The sequence below is a fragment of the Vombatus ursinus genome, unplaced genomic scaffold (genome assembly GCF_900497805.2).
Source record: "Vombatus ursinus unplaced genomic scaffold, bare-nosed wombat genome assembly UNPS02014870.1, whole genome shotgun sequence".
Classification (NCBI taxonomy): Eukaryota; Metazoa; Chordata; class Mammalia; order Diprotodontia; family Vombatidae; genus Vombatus; species Vombatus ursinus.
Genome location: NW_020954648.1, coordinates 1,525,009 through 1,542,152, shown reverse-complemented (window position 1 = coordinate 1,542,152; position 17,144 = coordinate 1,525,009). Strand labels below are relative to the sequence as shown.

Sequence of the window (17,144 nt, the reverse complement as noted above, 5' to 3'; positions counted from 1 at the left end):
TGTTAAAGATCTCCCAAAGAAATATCAGAACATTTCTTATCTTCCCTTACTAGGGAAGGAGTGAAATGGACCATTGGTCAAGAGATGCATTGACTATCCAAGCACTGGGCTAAATGTAGTCTCATCTCTCTTGATTGCCCCTTTCCTGTTAGCCTTATGTGTGACTCTGGATCTACACACACACACACACACACACACACACACACACACACCGCAAATAACAGTCTAACTCAAAAGACAGCTAAGTTTCTAGCCTGAGTTCACTGTCAGAAAGGTTAAGCAGTACCTGTAGGAAGTGCTAGCCCATCTAAGGCCTGAAGATGGGAGGGAGGAGAAGAGAATAGAATAAATGAATGAAAGATTGGAAGAAAAGGGAAGTAGAGAGAAAAGAGAAACAGAAAAAAAGAGAAAGAAAAAAGGCACAAACGGTAAAGACAAGACTGGCTGCCATTAGCAACTGCTTTGGGTTGCTGCCCAAACCACCACCTTTTACCTCCTGTCTTCTTTACCACTCTTTATGGATGCTGAAGTCCTACTTTCTTGTTGAATGCTATGACCACTATCTACTATGACCCCTTTCTCTGCTCAGCTTGCCAAAAGACAATCATGTCCCCAGATTTTGCAAGTATGATAACATTTTGGTGAGGGGCGATGTGGAGTGGTAGGAAAAATACTCCAAGCTTAAAGTTAGAAGATTTGGATTCAGATTCCAATTGTGACTTTGAGCAACCCATAGAATCATCAAGATAACGGCATAGTGAATATAGAGCCAACCTTGTAAACAGCCTGGTTATAGCCTTGAATTGGATGTGGGTTCAAGTCCCACCACTGACACATTACTGGCTGTATGACCCTTAACCTCTCAGTGCTCCAGGCAACTCTCTAAGCCTTTTAAATTGCAGGGAAGGTGCCTATCTGCCTTGGTAGAGGTAGTTCCTCACTGTACTGATGAAATCACAGGTCTAGTTCCTATCTCCATAGAATCAGAAGAGCAGCAGGAGGCTCAGAAATCATCTTGTCCAATGTGAACAGGAATCCCTTCAATGACATTTCTAACAAATGGTCATCCACTTTAAACTTAAAGACCTTCAAGGACAAGGAACCTGCAAGTTCCCAAGGCTCAGTCCACTTTGGGATAGCTCCAATCAATAGGAAATTTTTTCCTTATATTGAGTCACAATATGCTTCCCTGCAACTTTCTTCAATTGTTCCTAGCTTAGCCACCTGGTGCCAAGCAACACAAGTCAAATCACTCTCCCACGTGGCAACTCCTCAGGTATTTGAAGGTAGCTATCATGTCCTTACTCACCCAAGTTACTTAATCTATCTGTGCCTCAGTTTCTTCACCTGTGAAATGGGATTAATACTACATGTACTACTACCTTAGAGGCAGCTCTCTAAGATCATAACTTTACAGAATAGCTAGCCATTAGGAATTGATAGAGACTTCCTCACTGAGGAAGTCCCTGCACCCTTAATAGCTCAGATCTAGACCAAACAAAAACATCTCATAGGACTGCTGTAAAGTTACAAGTTGAGAACGTGTGATGGTGCTTTGCAGTCATCAAGTGTGACACTGGTGCAAGTAATTATTATTGTTGCTACATTGTGTTTTTTTTTTTCCCCTCCACTTGGTCTAAAAGGAGATACCAAAGCCTCCAGGGTATTTCCACCTAGGATAGGACCATGGGCAACATGGCTCTCCAAGTTTACTACAAGATAGGAGCTTAGGATGAAACAATTTCCCAGTCTCACTTCTCAATCCTTCCTTGGTAAGAGAACAAAATGAAAAGTCTTCTTTTACTGATTTAAGACTTGATACATCATACCTATTATCTTACCAGATTTGTGATTTCATCGATGTTAACATCTCAGTAGTGTAGTGGACAGAATGCCAAACTTGGAATCAGGAAGATTTGCATTTAAATTCTGCCTCTGACATTTGCCAGCTATGTAACGCTGGGCAAGTCATTTCACTTCTGCCTGCCTTTGTTTCCTCATCTATGAAATGGGGATAGTAATAAAACATACCTTACAGGTTATTGTCAGGATAGAATAAGATGTGCAAAAGTACTCTCCAAACCTTAAAGGAGTAGATAAATCTTGGTTGTCTATGTGGGTTCGACTTCCAACTCTACATATGGCAACCTGTTGAGATTCCTGTCCATGTCCATGAATAAATCCTCCAAGTAAAATCTACCCAACATTCTGGTGGCCATTCTCTAGGTCTTGTAAAGTTTCATGGGTACCAGAACAACTCTCAGGCTATCCCAGTTCTATCCCTTCTTGTTGTGTCTCCTTTTTTTAATCACACATTTCCTCTACCGAAGGTGCTACTCCAATGCTTCACTGTGGAATGGGGGCGATACTGGGTTCTCGAGGACTGTGAGAGTGGGACACAAATCGTGGCAGATTCTGCCAAGCTCAAAAGTCTTCATTCCAGTCACAGATGATGGCTGATCTTGGAGGACCAGACTAGTTTAGTTTGGAGAGGTTTATCACCATTAGGTTGCCCCCTTGTGGTAACCCACGACATAGAAAGACATAAAATAATCCTTATTTGGGGAGGTGCCATTCTGCTTCTACCGTGACAGTGGGGGTGGGAGCAGATGTAGAAGATGCCAAAAATCATAACATAGAAATTGCTATTTCAATTCAAAAAATAAGGGAATGGAATGGCTCATTAAAAGAAATGGTGCTTTAAGGGAAACCTGCTAAAAGGGTCTCAGTAAGTTCATTCTGAAATAGGATCATAATCTTCAATTTAGATATGGAAAGGACCTTAGAGGCAATCTGTGCAACCTCTTCATTTTATAGCTGACTCGGCCAAGATTACATAGATAATAAACATTTCCAAGCAGGATTTGAATACAGGTCCTATTTCCAAAGCCAGTGCCCTTGCTACTCTACTACAATAACCCCTATGAAATGAAGGGGAATGACCCTAAGACTCTTTACTGCCCCCTCTAATTCCAGGGCTGCTCTAAAATGGCCCAGGGAAGCAGCAGTTGCCCCGTACCCCATGCTTTGGATGAGACCTACAGATCCATGATTTAATTTTTGTTTTAAAAAACTGATATTGGTGGGTGGGCAGCAAGCTCCTCACTCATTTCCATGGGATCTATCATCACCACTTAGCATTTATATTGCATGGCTACATCTGCAGAGTGCCTTCCAATCACATTTAAAAGGTATTTGTAGAGCTGCAGTGGCTTTTCAGCTATCTGCAATTATTCCCCAGCTTTCTCTTGGGTATTTGTACCATTTGGGGTAGGTTTTTGAAGAGGCTTCTTAATATTTTTAACCCTTGGCTACAATGGTTTTTATGCTCTTTTTATGCTGCTCCCAGAGAGTGGGCTAAAGGGCTGCTTTCCCACCCCACCCCCAACATCCCCTAGGATCTTCAGTGTATAAAATAAAGATGATGTCAATATTTTCTTATTACTTAGAATCACAGGAACATATGTAAGGGACTTTTAAGCTCCTCAGGACAGTATTTTTATGAGAAACTATTAGGGAAGGAGCTGTCTTTTGTGAACTATAGGAGTGTCCTGTGTGCCAGATTGAATTATTTTGATTTTTTTCAGATAATGGGAACATTGTCTATAGATAGCATGGCATATTGCATAGAGTGTTGGACTTGAAGTCAGGGAAACCTGGGTTCAAATTCCACTTACCAGCTTTCTGACCCTGGGCTAGTAAAGCATTTATCCCTCCAGAATCAGTTTCTTCATTAAAAAATGGGAGCAAAAACACCACACAATGTTGTTGTAGACACTTAAATGAGATCATAGGATCATAGATGTAGACTATAAGAGATCTCAGAGGTAATCTAGTCCAACCCTTCTTTTTATAGATGAGGAAACTGAGGACCAGGAGGTTACATGATTTGCCCAAGGCCTCATGGGTGGTGAACATCAAAGGTGGGATTTAAACCCAGGTCCTCTGTCTGCCTTAGCCAGTGTTTGTTTTTCTTATTATGTCACACTGTCTCTTTATCCACTCTAACGCACTGCCTCTTATATTTTACATAAATATAGTAAAATATTTCCACTCAAGTTATATTCCAATTCCTCATTGTGGAATGAGTGATGTATGTAAAGCATGTTGAAAACCTTAAAGGACTAGATAAGTGTCAGCCATATAATTATATGACTTCACTTGCATTTCCTTCTGTTTCCCTTGGTGAGAGCGTACCTAGTGATCATGAAGCAATAGGGACATCTTATTTAAACTTTATTTCTTCTCCAGCACCTCGGACAGAGCTTGATACACTGGAGGAATTTTATAAATGCTTGTTGAATTTAATACAGGCGTAACCCTAGAAATCCTTACTGTATTCAGGGGGCTCCCTGATTGGTCGAGAGAGAGCTGAGGACTGTACAACGGGCAAACTCAATATAGGGAAAGAAGATAGGTGAATCCCAAAATCAGCATGATTTAGAAAGGAAAAAGGAATGGTGCTGGGGGCAAAGGATGCCACTCTTCGTGTGGCCTCTGCCTTTGCCCTGGCATCAGTCCAAATGCAAGCCTACCTGCCTGTGGCCTCCAAATCCCATTGTTTGTTTTTTTTATTTAAAGACAAACTTTATTCTCTGAGGTCTTATGCTTTTCTTTGTATCCCCAGAGCTTAGCACAGTGCCTAGAACATAGTAGGTGCTTAATAAATATTCAATGATTCTGATATCTGTCTAGACTTTCCTGAACTGCACCTTCACCAATTCCCACCTATTGTGGCATGGGCCTTCTAAACTTTACAGAACTCAACATCATCACCTACCCAACTGATCACTTCCTTCTCTCAGTGGACTTTTTTTTTAGTCACTGATAATCTACCCAAACTCATTCCTCACTTGTTAACCTTCTCTCACCCCAACATACTCTACCCCTGCCACTGATTTGGAACTCCCAGTTGTCATCGAACAAACCTCATTTCCCTATCCCCTGACATCCACTCCCTTAATGCCATCTTCCTCAATCAGACCCTACAATGTCTCACTCTAGCTCTATACCCCCTTCCACTAATCTCTCTAGAATACGTGCTCCATAGTTAAGAAACTTGCTTTCATTTTAAACTTTCTCTGTTCTCACTTCCTCCTTTTTCAGCACTCACTGAAATCTGGTTTTATCCTGATGACTCAGTTTCCCTGGCTACCCTTTTCAGTACTGGTTGCACTTTCCCTCATTCCCCTGGACTCACTGACCATGGTAGGGGAGTCAGAATATTCCTATTGAGTGAGAGAGAGAGCTGAGGACTATGAGAAAATAAGAGCATCCTCACTTCCAGACTATTCCCCTATCGCTCAGTAACCTCTCCAATCCAAGCCACGTTCATCACCCAATCAAGATTCTGGTAACTTTTATCTGCTAACTCCTGGGACACTCTCCTTCCTTTCTCCTAGGGGTCAGGGCCAATCATCTTGACCTATGTCATGGCACTGGACTCCAATGACTCTGAGGAGAGGGTGAGGTTGATTACTTTGCACAACTCTGCATTACTTAAATCCAATTCCCTTGCAAGTCAAGACATCACCCTCTTGGTGTCATTGTTCCTTTTCAAGTATCATCATCAACATCATCAACATCATCAACAACAACAACAACAATGGTGGCTGGCTCATGATCTTTCTCTCCTCTTTAACTCCTGCCCTCGTACTAGGGGACGTCCCTCAAACATCCTAAATAACTAGTTACTTGATTTACTCAATTTCAAAGACTGACTTCCTCCACTTTACCTCAGCTATACACAGAGATAGTTATACCCTTGATTTTGCCATCACCCATAAGTGTTCCATTTCTAGGCTCATGATAAAATTCTTTTATCCCACCATAATTTTTATAAGTCCATCTGGCTCCTACATTACAACCTCCTAACCCTGTTTTTCATCCTCGCCGTGAGCTCCAATTCTTCTGTTCCTTAGTTCTTTCCTTTTCCATCACTCCTACATTGGCTACATTCTCTTCTCTTTGGTGAACCAGTTCAACTCTATACTGTCTTCTTCCAAGTCCCTTGCCCATTGATTTTATTGGCAAATGTGTCCTGCAAAGTCTCAGCTCTGGATCACTCCTACCACCCACTGCTTTCCCTCCTATTCACATACTACTGAATGAAGCTGAAGAAAATCATGAAATGACTGGGTCTGCTAAAAAATTGTCATGCAATCTCTACTGAGCCTTCACTGCAGCATGACAATCCTTTTATACCTCCCCAATTGATTCACTTTTGCACTTACCATAACAGCTGTTCTAAACATTTTCATCCCTCCTCCAACCTCCCATGCCTCCTCTTCCCAGCCCTCCTTGCAGAGAACCTGGCCCCACATTTCACTGAAGAAAACTGAGGGCATTAGCTAAAAGCTCCCTTTCCTACTCATCTCCTCCTCACATCACTCAAACACTTTCCCCACACTCTCCTCCTTCACTCTTGTCTCATATGAAGAAGTAGATCTTCTCTTTCAGGGCAAATCCCTCTGTGTGCACAAATGATCCCATTCTATTCTATCTTCTCCAGCAGATTGTCCTTTCTATTATCTCCACTCTCTCATTAATCTTCAATCTTTCCCTGTCAATAGGCTGCTTCCCTGTTGCCTACAAACATGCCCATGCCTCCCCCATCTTTAAAATGCTCTTCTTTGATCTGATCCATCTCTGCTAGGTATTGTCCTTTTTTCTCCTCTTTTCTGGCTAAATTCCTTGAGAAGGCTGTCTACAATTGGTACCTCCACTTCCTTTTCTTTCACTCTCTTCTTAACTCTACAGTCTGGCTTCTGTCCTCATCATTCAACTGAAATTGTGCTTTCCAAAGTTACTAATGATCTCTTAACTGACAATTCCAGTGGCCTTTTCTCAATTCTTATTCTTTTTTACTTCTATGAATCATTTGACAATCACCCTTTTCTCCTTGATATTCTCGACTCTCTAGGGAGGAAATATATGGGACATTAGCTAGTAAGGATGAATGAATCAAATAAAGGGGTTTTTTTTTTGAGGATGAGAGAGAAATACATGCATTTGACAACAATAAGGAATCAGCTAGTAGACCAGGAGAGACTGAGATTAGTAAGAGAGTAGGTATGCTAGAGGTGATAATTTACTCAAGCAGTTGTCTTTTAGTCATTTTTCAGTCAAGTTCAACTCTTCATGATTCCATTTGGGGTTTTCTTGGCAAAGATACTGGAGTGGTTTGCCACTTCCTTCTCCAGCTCATTTTACAGATGAGGAAACTGAGGCAAACAGGGTTAAGTGACTTGCCCAGAGTCACACAACTAGTAAATGTCTGAGGCTGGATGTAAACTCAGGTCTTCATATCTCCAGGCCCAGCATTCTAACCACTGTGCCACCTAGCTGCCACCCTACTCAAGAATAGAGGATGCCAACCCAAGGAATTAGTATTTGATCCTATGAGCAATAGGAAATGAGGTAATAAGAAGCCATCTGAGTTTACTAAGCAGGGAAGTGATATGGCCAAGCTAGTCTTTGTAACCTTGCTTCAGAAGAAAATAGATGAGAAATTATTAGGTCCATGCTTGGTTAGAAGTATGAGAAGAGAGACCTGAATTTGCAGTAGGGTTTCCAACAGTCCTTTACCTAAGGTCAATGGTCCTGTCCTCTTCTCTTCCCCTACATTGGGTAGAATCCCAACAGATACTAGCACAATTTACCTTTGCTTTTTGACCTATGAGTCTTCCCTTCCCTTGATAAAAATGACATTTATTATTTAGTTGGTTTGGTTTTGTTTTTTACTGAAGGTTTAAAGTATTTTGTATTGGGAAATCATAATTATAGGATTCTAGAAGAACACTTGCTTGGAGAAACCTGAAAAATGAGCCATCAGAGAGAATATAGGGGAAAGGGAAGGAATAGCAACTTTAAGCAAGGGTCCTAGTCAGTGAGTTCAGGATTTGGACTAAATTTCATCCTTTCTATTCAAATAAGCTGAAATCTGGAAGTTCCCCCGATACAAGAAGTGAGAACTCCAAGAAATAAGATGACAGAAAAGAAGAAAACAATAACAGGAATCTACTTGTGGCTGGTCAGAGGAAGGTGATGTAATTAATAGATTAACAAGTACTAATTAAGCACCTGTTATGTGCTAGATACTATGCTGTATGAAATATGGAGAGAGTCCAGGGAAATACAGCTTCTACCATCAAAGGCCCCACGTCGCCCACTAAGACGGTCCTCAAGATATCTATTTAGAACAATAGGTAAGGAAGCCACACTTTCAGAGAGGGCAACACCCTTTTTAAACAACCAATCAGTAAATTTGCTTAGGAAAAAATGAGAAATAGGAAAAATAGGCCAGGACTAGAAGCAAAGGGTAGAGGCTGCAGGAAGGCAGATTTAGGCTCCATGGAAAGAAAACTTTTCTAACAATTGGAGCTGTTCTGAAAAGGAATGTACTTTCTTCAGACATTGTGGGTTCCCCCTCACTGAAAGTCTTCAAGCAAAGTCTGGATAACAACTCACCAGAGATGCTATGGATGATATCCTTGGGCATGCGCAAGTTGAAATTGATGACCTCTGAGATATCTTCTAATTGTGAGAATCCGTGACTCTAACGCAGTGTTTTTGGAGCTAGAGTAGGGTTCCTAGGGGCTTGGTGCCATACTGACCTATAGGACAGGTCAAAGGAAGGCTTTGCAAAGTCAATGTGGGAGATGCGATGGAAGGGGACTAATTCATACTTGCAGCAAGAAAGAATTGGCTTAGATTACATTCATTTCTGAAACTAGAATTCTTTCTATCATAGTAGAGAGAAGAAAGGTAACTCGGTTAAGGTGCATATTTCCAAATATTTCAAGTAACTCACTTCCTCTAAATCTCTGCAACCAAAGCCCTCCCTCACCCCTAGTAAATGTACCTGTGGAACCTCTCAATTAAAGAACTTTCTCCATTATTTTTTCTTCTGCAACTAGGCCAGGAAAAGAGGAACCTCATACAGAATCCAAAGAACAGGGCTCAAATCCTCTTTCTGCCCCTTCTATCCATGCCAGTCACTAGTAAATTAGCCATGAGCTGGACAGGTCAGTTCCCTTCTAAGGTTCTCAATATTCTCATCTGTAAAATGAGGACATTGGCCTAGATGGTCTTTAAAGTCCTTTCAAGATCTAAAATTCTATTAACTCAAGACAAGTTTCTTATTGTCCTAGAATTAGTGCACTCAACTTAGAACCAAAGATGGATGGCTAAATCCTGTTAGGGACGTTTACTAGTTATTGGATGATCATGGACAAGGGACAACTTCTCTGAACCCAAGCCTTCCTATTTATAAAATGTTGATAACTTTGTGCTATCTGTCTCACAGGGATCTGAATAAGTCGCTACATAAAATATAATGCACCCTATTAATAGATACTATCAAATAACTTTTAAAAGTTAGACTTGGCAGCAGAGAAAAAAGAAAAGAATACTGGATTTCTAATCAAAAGTGTAGAATTCAAGTCAGCCAGCAGTTTAATTCTGGTCACTTAACCTTGCTGACCTTCATGGAGTTCTCAATGGAGAAAATAATACTTGTACCATTATCTCACAGGGTTGCTATGAAGAAAGTACTTTGTAAAATATGAAATGCTTTAGAAATATGTGCTATTATTATTATTATAATAAAAGGTATTCATTTTTGATATTGTTATTGAGGATGCTTACTGTTCTTGTTATTACTATCAAAAGTATGAGATCATTTTAACCAATAAATCTTCTAGACTGATAACAGCAATAATAAACCCATTTTGATAGACATATTCAAATTTAGTAGACTTCTTTTCCTGAATTCAAATCTAACCTCACTTACTAGCTATGTGACCTTCAGCGAATCACTTGACCCTGTTTGCCTCAGTTTCCCCATTTATAAAATGAAGCTGGAGAAGGAAATGGCAGATCACTCCAATATCTTTGCCGAGAAATCACCAAAAAGGGTCACAAAGATTTGGACATGACTGAAAAGCAACCTAATAATGACAAATGGGTATCTAGGTAGCATGGAAGACAGAGCACGGAACCTAGAGTTAGGAAGACTTGAGTTCAAATCTAGCCTCAAACATTCACTAGATGTATAATCCTGGGTAAGCCACTTAACCTCAGTTTCTTCATCTATAGAATGGGGATAATAAAAGTACCTACTTCACAAGGTTGTTGTAAGGACAAAATTAGACCATCGTAAAGTGTTTTGCAGAACTTAAAGCACTATATACATCATCATCATCATCATTATTACTACTACTACTAGTGTCTTACTGGCATAGGCTACTTTAAAATTCAGGGCAAAAGTGACTTCAGACACCCTACGTGGAATAGTGTAAATTAACACATCATTGTTGGAGCTGTAATTTAGTTCAAATACTCTGGAAAGTCATTTAGAATTACGCAAAAAAAGTTATTAAAACATCCATACCCTTTGACATAGGGAGCACACTGCTAGGCACATGTAACGAGGAGTTCAAAGATAGAAAGAAGGGTCTCTGAAACACCAAAATATTCATTGCAGAACTTCTTAGCACATAAAGAACTTGGGGAAAATTAGATAACCTTGGATTGGGGAGCGACTAAACAAATTGTGGTACGTGAATGTAAAAAATAAGAAGAATTCAGAGGAATATGGGGAAAATATGAAATTAGACAGTGAAGTAAAACAGGAAAGCAATATTAATAATTTCTGTTGTTCAGCTGTTTCAATCACATCTCTTTGTGACTCCATTTGCAGTTTTCTTGGCGAAGATACTAGAGTGGTTTGCCATTTCCTTTTCCAATCCATTTTACAGATGAGGAAACTGAGGCAAACAGAGTTAAGTGACTTGCCCAGGGTCACATAGCCAGTAAGTGTCTGAGGTCAGATTTGAACTCAGGAAGATGAGTTTTCCCAACTCCAGGTCCAGAATGCCATCCACTAACACCACCTAGTTGTCCAATATTAATAATAGCTAATGTATTTAGCACTTTAAGTTTTGCAAAGTGCCTGATGTATATTATCTTGGTTGATCCTCATAACACCGTGAAAGAGATGCTATAATGATTCCCATTTCATGGATTAAGAAACTGAGGCTGAGAGAGGTCATGTGATTTGTCCAGGCTCACAGAGATAGTCTGAATCATGATTCAAATTCACTTCTTTGTGACTCCAAGTCCAGCACTATTCACTATGCCAAGCTGTCTCTTGATATGCATGATTACAACAATGTAAATAGAAAGAACAATAAAAAGAAACTTGATGTTACAGAAATATAACCAAACCTGGCCCCAAAAAGGTTTGAGAAAATGTACCTCTCTCCATTTTTTTGGAGAAGTGGGGTACTATAGGAGCAGAATGTTACATATACTGTCAGATGAGGTTGACATGTTAGTTGGTTTTATTCATTTTTTTTTCCTTTTTAAATTTTAATTACAAGGAAAAGGACAATGAGCAGGGGAGAGAGGAGGGATGTATTTGAAAATGAATGGGATATCAGAATAAAAGACATCAATAAACCAAATAAAAAGAAATGTTTTTAAATAGTATGATATCTGTGTAATATAAATGACATGGTATATATGTACACTGTGGGTGGGTGGGACAGAGTAGGGATTCCCCAGAGGAGGGGAGGAGAAGTGTAGAAGGTTAGACAACTGACCAGACTGAAAGAGGAATGGGTCTGGCAGAGATGAGAGGACCAATGTGTCCCAAAATGTCCACAGGTGAATTATGGGAAACATTTGGGAAGCCCTTCATGAGACCGCACTATCGCTTTCACTGACCCTCACAATGAGCTCCTTATTGCCAGGAAAAGGATTTCCCAACATCCTCCCTTTCTGTTGTCAACTGCTGGCACTTTCTGAGCTAGAAGACAGTTGACAAGGTTAAGGGGAAAGAAGATCAGATATGTTATCCTACTCTTCAAGTTCCTGACAGACACATTTTTGTGGAGTGGGCCCACTGCTTCTCTTCACAACTCCTTTGCAAAATAACCCTCCTGTGTGCCCCACATGGTCCTGCCAATCATAGATAAAGATAAGGAAAAGTCTGCAAGACCTCCTTCTAAACTGTAAGCCTCTCAGGCAATTATTTGTGGGAGCTTACTCTGTGTCTATCAACCACTAGATTAAATGCTGGCTTTTCACGAAGCAATGCAACGTAGGAGGGAAACACGGCAATGCTGAAGTATAGGCATGCCAACACAGCAGCAGAGCGTAAGGCTTCAGAAGGCTGGAAGAAGATGGCTCCACAGTCAATCTCATCCATCCATCTAAACACCAATACTCCCATTGTTCAGGGTGGCCAAGCAGTGCCGATGATCTTCATCACCATTTTCATCACCAAAATAGCTCCCTGAGTATACCTTACCAGGAGCTAACAATGACAATATATGGGGTGGTGTAATTTTATAGGACCCTCAGGCTAAAAGGGCTCTCCAGAGATCATCTAGTCCATCCACTTGGCTCCAGGGAGGCTTCTGCTCAAGCTGCTTCAGGTAGATGGTTATCTGCTCTTTTCTTAATAGCCTTCAGGGAAGGAGAGAAATCACATTCTTCCAAGCCTGTTCCACTAGGTAAGGATAAGTGGATTTGGACCATGTAATGTTCAAGTAACATAACATAACAAATCCAGTTCAGCCTAACAACCTTTCCTGTGGTTAGGGATATGAAACAAGTACCCAAAACAAGCATCATGCTGCGACAGTGGGCTTTTCTGAATTGGTTTAACCAGAAAACACAGGGTAAAAAAGTAAAATTCCAGCATTCAATCTGAATTTTTTTTTTTTACTCCTATAGAACTGACCACAAACCCACAACAGGATTACTGCAAAATTCCATTCTCCCACCCCCACCCCACCCCCGCCCGCTTTGTGGATGCCAGAAGAACTAGAAAAACAGTTCAAAGACCGGGCTTTGGGCCCTAGCTCTGACACTTACTATCTGGGTGGCCTTGGGCAAATGTCTTGGCATAGGGCAATAGAACAGACATTTATTAATTGTTTACTATGTATAAGACACTATGCTTGGTGATAAGTGGAGATAAAATTTAGGAAAGACATGGCCCGTACCATCATGGAGCTTACAGTGCAGTGGTAGGAGAAGACACCAGCACAGACAGTTATAATAAACTTGACCTTTCTAAGTCTCTGTTTGCTTATAAGCAAAATATAATTCGATTATGTGACCATCTATTCAGTGCCTACTATATCCAAGGCACTGTGCAAGTTGGGGGAGATAAGGAAGTCCTTCCCAAAGGTAAATGAAGGAGGCAGATTTGATGCTTTCCAAGATGCCTATGAGCGCTGAAACTCGATGATACCAGGAAATCAAATTGTGGAACAGCATTCTAACAGATTAGAATTACTCTTACTATCCCTATCAACAGAATCCTTAAGGAATACAAAAGATCTGAGAAAGAACCCACAAAACTTCTTCAATGCTTTCTATGACATCTGGTCTCTGTGGTGTTCTCCCCCTCTCTCTCTTTCTCTCTGTGTAGATAAATAGATAGATAGTGTATGTATGTATGTATATATACATATATATTTGTATACATATGTTTGCATATATGTGTGTATATGTCTATTATATATACTATATACACATATATGTATGTATATATACACACACATATACACACATTTATGTATACACATGTTAATAATGTGTATAAGGATATGGTTTTGTTTTGTAGAGTTTTGTAACTGCAAGTAATCTCTTTCTTCATTCTGAAGAAGGTAAATAAATCAAATACTGCTTGCTATAGAACATATATATGCATCCACCTAACAGCCATACACAATTATACCTAGCTATTATACTATTAAGTAAGGCCTTTACCCCTTGTTAGAATCTTTGTACACTGAGCAGTTATTCCCTGTCCCTTTTGGAATCTGAATTCACATTTTACATGTAGATTGGGGGTAGAGGGAGGGTAGAGCAAGGGTGGCAAATATATATCTCCATGAGGCTTTTAATTCCTCACTTGAGAAAACAACCGAAGGCCAGCATAATGGCACTTACCAGATAATTAGTATGTATCCCCTAAGTGTTAATTGTCCTTTGCTTTTTTGGTTTTACCCCTAAAACCAGCTAAAAAGGTCTCTTCTTTGCCTAATGATAACACTTCTGACAGATAAAGTCCTGAAGGTCCCAAACCACCTGGCATCATAGATAAGACCCTCCAGGTTTCCTTAGTTGGCTAACCTTTAATAAGCCAGGGAACATCCTAGTCTCATACGCGTGTTCTCCCTCAGCCAATTATTGAACTCGAAGATACCACAGCATAGATCTGGAGGCAGAAGTATCAGATAACATTTGACCTCCCACCAATCAACATCCTAGAAATCCCTCCCCCCAAAAAGAGAACAATATCTCTAAAACACGTTAGCGAGGAGAATCTTCATGTGCAAAAGGAGAAAATTGTGAAGTTCTCTTTGGAAGATGACTTTGTCAGACTATTGCCCTAATATGGACACAGATTTGGAGGCCCACAATGTTCCACTCTCACCTTCAGCTGGCTATAAAGAATATTTTTTAACAAATCTCCTTTGGATATAGAAGTCTCGTGTGTGGCTTTCCTTTTCTGCTCCCTAGTGTGGATGCAGGGGTTTCTACATAATGATGCCTTTGGAAAGGCATTAGCTGCCAAATAAAGGAATTGAAATGGGCAGAAAAGGTTCATCAAGTTTCCCCCTCATTTTTAAACTCAAGGAATCCTTATTTCAATTTCTATAGTGAGGGAACTGAATTTAGAACCCAGATAATGACGTGGTAAATTGTTGGACCTGGAGTCAGGGACCTGGATTCAAACACCTATGCCTATGTTATCACGAGCAAGTCACATAAATTCAAGAGTCTCAGATTCCACATCTATAAAATAGGAATAATAATATCAACACAAAATTACTTTGAATGACTTTATAAACCTTAAAGCACTATATAAATACATCATCATCATCACCATCATCATTATTATTATTTCCCAAGAGTACTTCGGTGGATTTACCAAAAGTAGACTGAATTACTCAAGAGCTCTGAATTTTTGCAGGTTCAGTTGTGGTTGGCTTGTGTTGCTCTCAGGGGCAAGAAAGAGTATCATATCTTTGTTGACTTATCAGGACGTCTCAAAGCTAAACATACCAACATCCTAACAGAGAGAGATATAGGAATGGATACTGACAAAGAATATCCTATTGTCAAGTCCCTTTCTCTGAATGGAGTCTTCCATGATTCCAATCCATGGTTTATCTATAAACTTATCTGGAGGCAAGGGAATGGGTTCTACTCCTTGTAATCTGACTTATTATCAGATTTAGCCTATGAAGTGCTCTGTTTTTTGTTTTTGTTTTTTTCCTCAGGAAAAGTAGTTGTGCTTTCTTGGTTTGGCTAAAACTCCTCTCGATCCCTAAGGTTGGAAAGTAGCCTTGGTGAGATTACAAGCCTAATAGCAAAATACATGGCACCCTCTATGTCAAAATTCTCTTTCTCTTAAAGAGATTTGGAACTGCAAGGTCCACTTCCCTCCTCCCCCCCAACACACACACATACATGCCCTCAAATACTGAAACCCAAGATATAAGGATATAAAGTGCTCATGTAGGGTTTTAGGTATTTAAGTCTTGCTAGAAACTAAAGGAGGCTCCCTTTCAAAACAGAAATGTTTACTGTAAATCCTTAAATGGGAATATTATAATAGAGTATATGATTAGAGAAAGGGAGTTTAAAAAATACATGGGAAGATCAAAGGATGGTCAGCTAGTCTGGGGACAGCAAAAGCGGGAAACTTGGGTCACAGTTGGAAAGACCTAAATGGTATTTTTTGAGAAGGTTGGGGGAGAGACAGTATAGGTGAGGTGGCCTGTAAAAGAAATGTTGATTCTCCAAGAGCTAATTGATCAAATGATATGAACAAGCAGTTCTCAAAGAATTCCAAACTACCAAGACCAAATTAAAAAAAAATACTCTAAATCACTAATATTAAGAGAAATGAACATTTTCCTAATGTGGGAAATTCTTTTACTTGACCATGAGAAATAAAGTTAGGAAGGAGAAGAGTACTAGTTATAGAGTTGCAGAAAAAAAGAAAATTAAACAAAAGACGGTCGCTGAAGGAATTTTTAAGAGAACAGAAGAAAAGCCAAAAAGAATCATAGACTAGCACAACAGCTTTGAAAGTTACATGTTGACTCTGTTACAGACATAAAAAGAAATGCCAGCTTGTAAGTAATAAAGATTCGAGGTTTCATGTACAGTCCTCTTCTGTTCTAATTTGTGTTTTGAAAATGCTCATTTTCTTTGGTGTTTATTAATTTCAGAATTTTTTTAAAACAGTAAAGAGAGAAAGACAGGGAAGGATAGACGGGGTGGGGGAAGGAGGGAGGGAGGGAGAGAGGGGGAGACAGAGAGATTGACTGTTAGCAAAGAGACAGTAGAGGGACCAGTCAATAGCTTACGAATTGGGCCTGTGGCCAAGGTCAGAGAAAGAAAATAGGAGGACTTAATTAGAACCATAATCCAATGGGCAAATGGGAGTTTACAATTCACCTGTAATTAGGATCTATCATACCAGCAAAAGTACCCCAAGGAGTAGGGAGGGTGAGGACCTAGAAAAAAGGGCATTAGGTATAGAGGTGGGGCAGCTAGGTGGGGCAGTAGATAGAGCACCAACCCTGGAGTCAGGAGGACCTGAGTTCAAATGTGACCTCAGACACTTGACACTTACTAGCTGCTGTGACCCTGCACAGGTCACTTAACTCTGATTGTCTGCCTCCCAACAAAAAAAAAAAAAAAAGAAATGCAAAGGTTACTGGTAACAGGGAGAATTTAAAAAGGACTATTGAGAGCTTTAAACCTGAGCCAAGTCTCAGGAATAATATGACATGTACTTCAACTGTGTCTGTAGAGGATTCATAACTCAGGATCTTTGAACTTGGGTATTGCTGCTGCTGTTAATATTTAATGACTGCATTTCAATATAATTGGTTTCTTTTTTTAATCCTAAATATTTTACATATTTAAAAACATTATCCTGAGAAGGGGTCCGTAGGTTTCACCAGACTGCCAGAGGGGTCCGTAACACACGTGATGAGGGCCGGCCTCTGGAGCATGCTTAGCTTGCCTACTATGGAAGTGCCCTAAGGACGTTGTCCTGGACATGCCCAGATCTCTTAAGATGCAGGCATTCTATATCCCCT

General features: G+C 40.1%; 1 pseudogene; it reads right to left on the bottom strand.

Moving 5' to 3' along the window:
• LOC114028094 overlaps nt 1-12,214 on the bottom strand; it is an 80,418-nt pseudogene extending 68,204 nt beyond the window's left edge.
• Nucleotides 12,215-17,144: the final 4,930 nt, after the last annotated feature.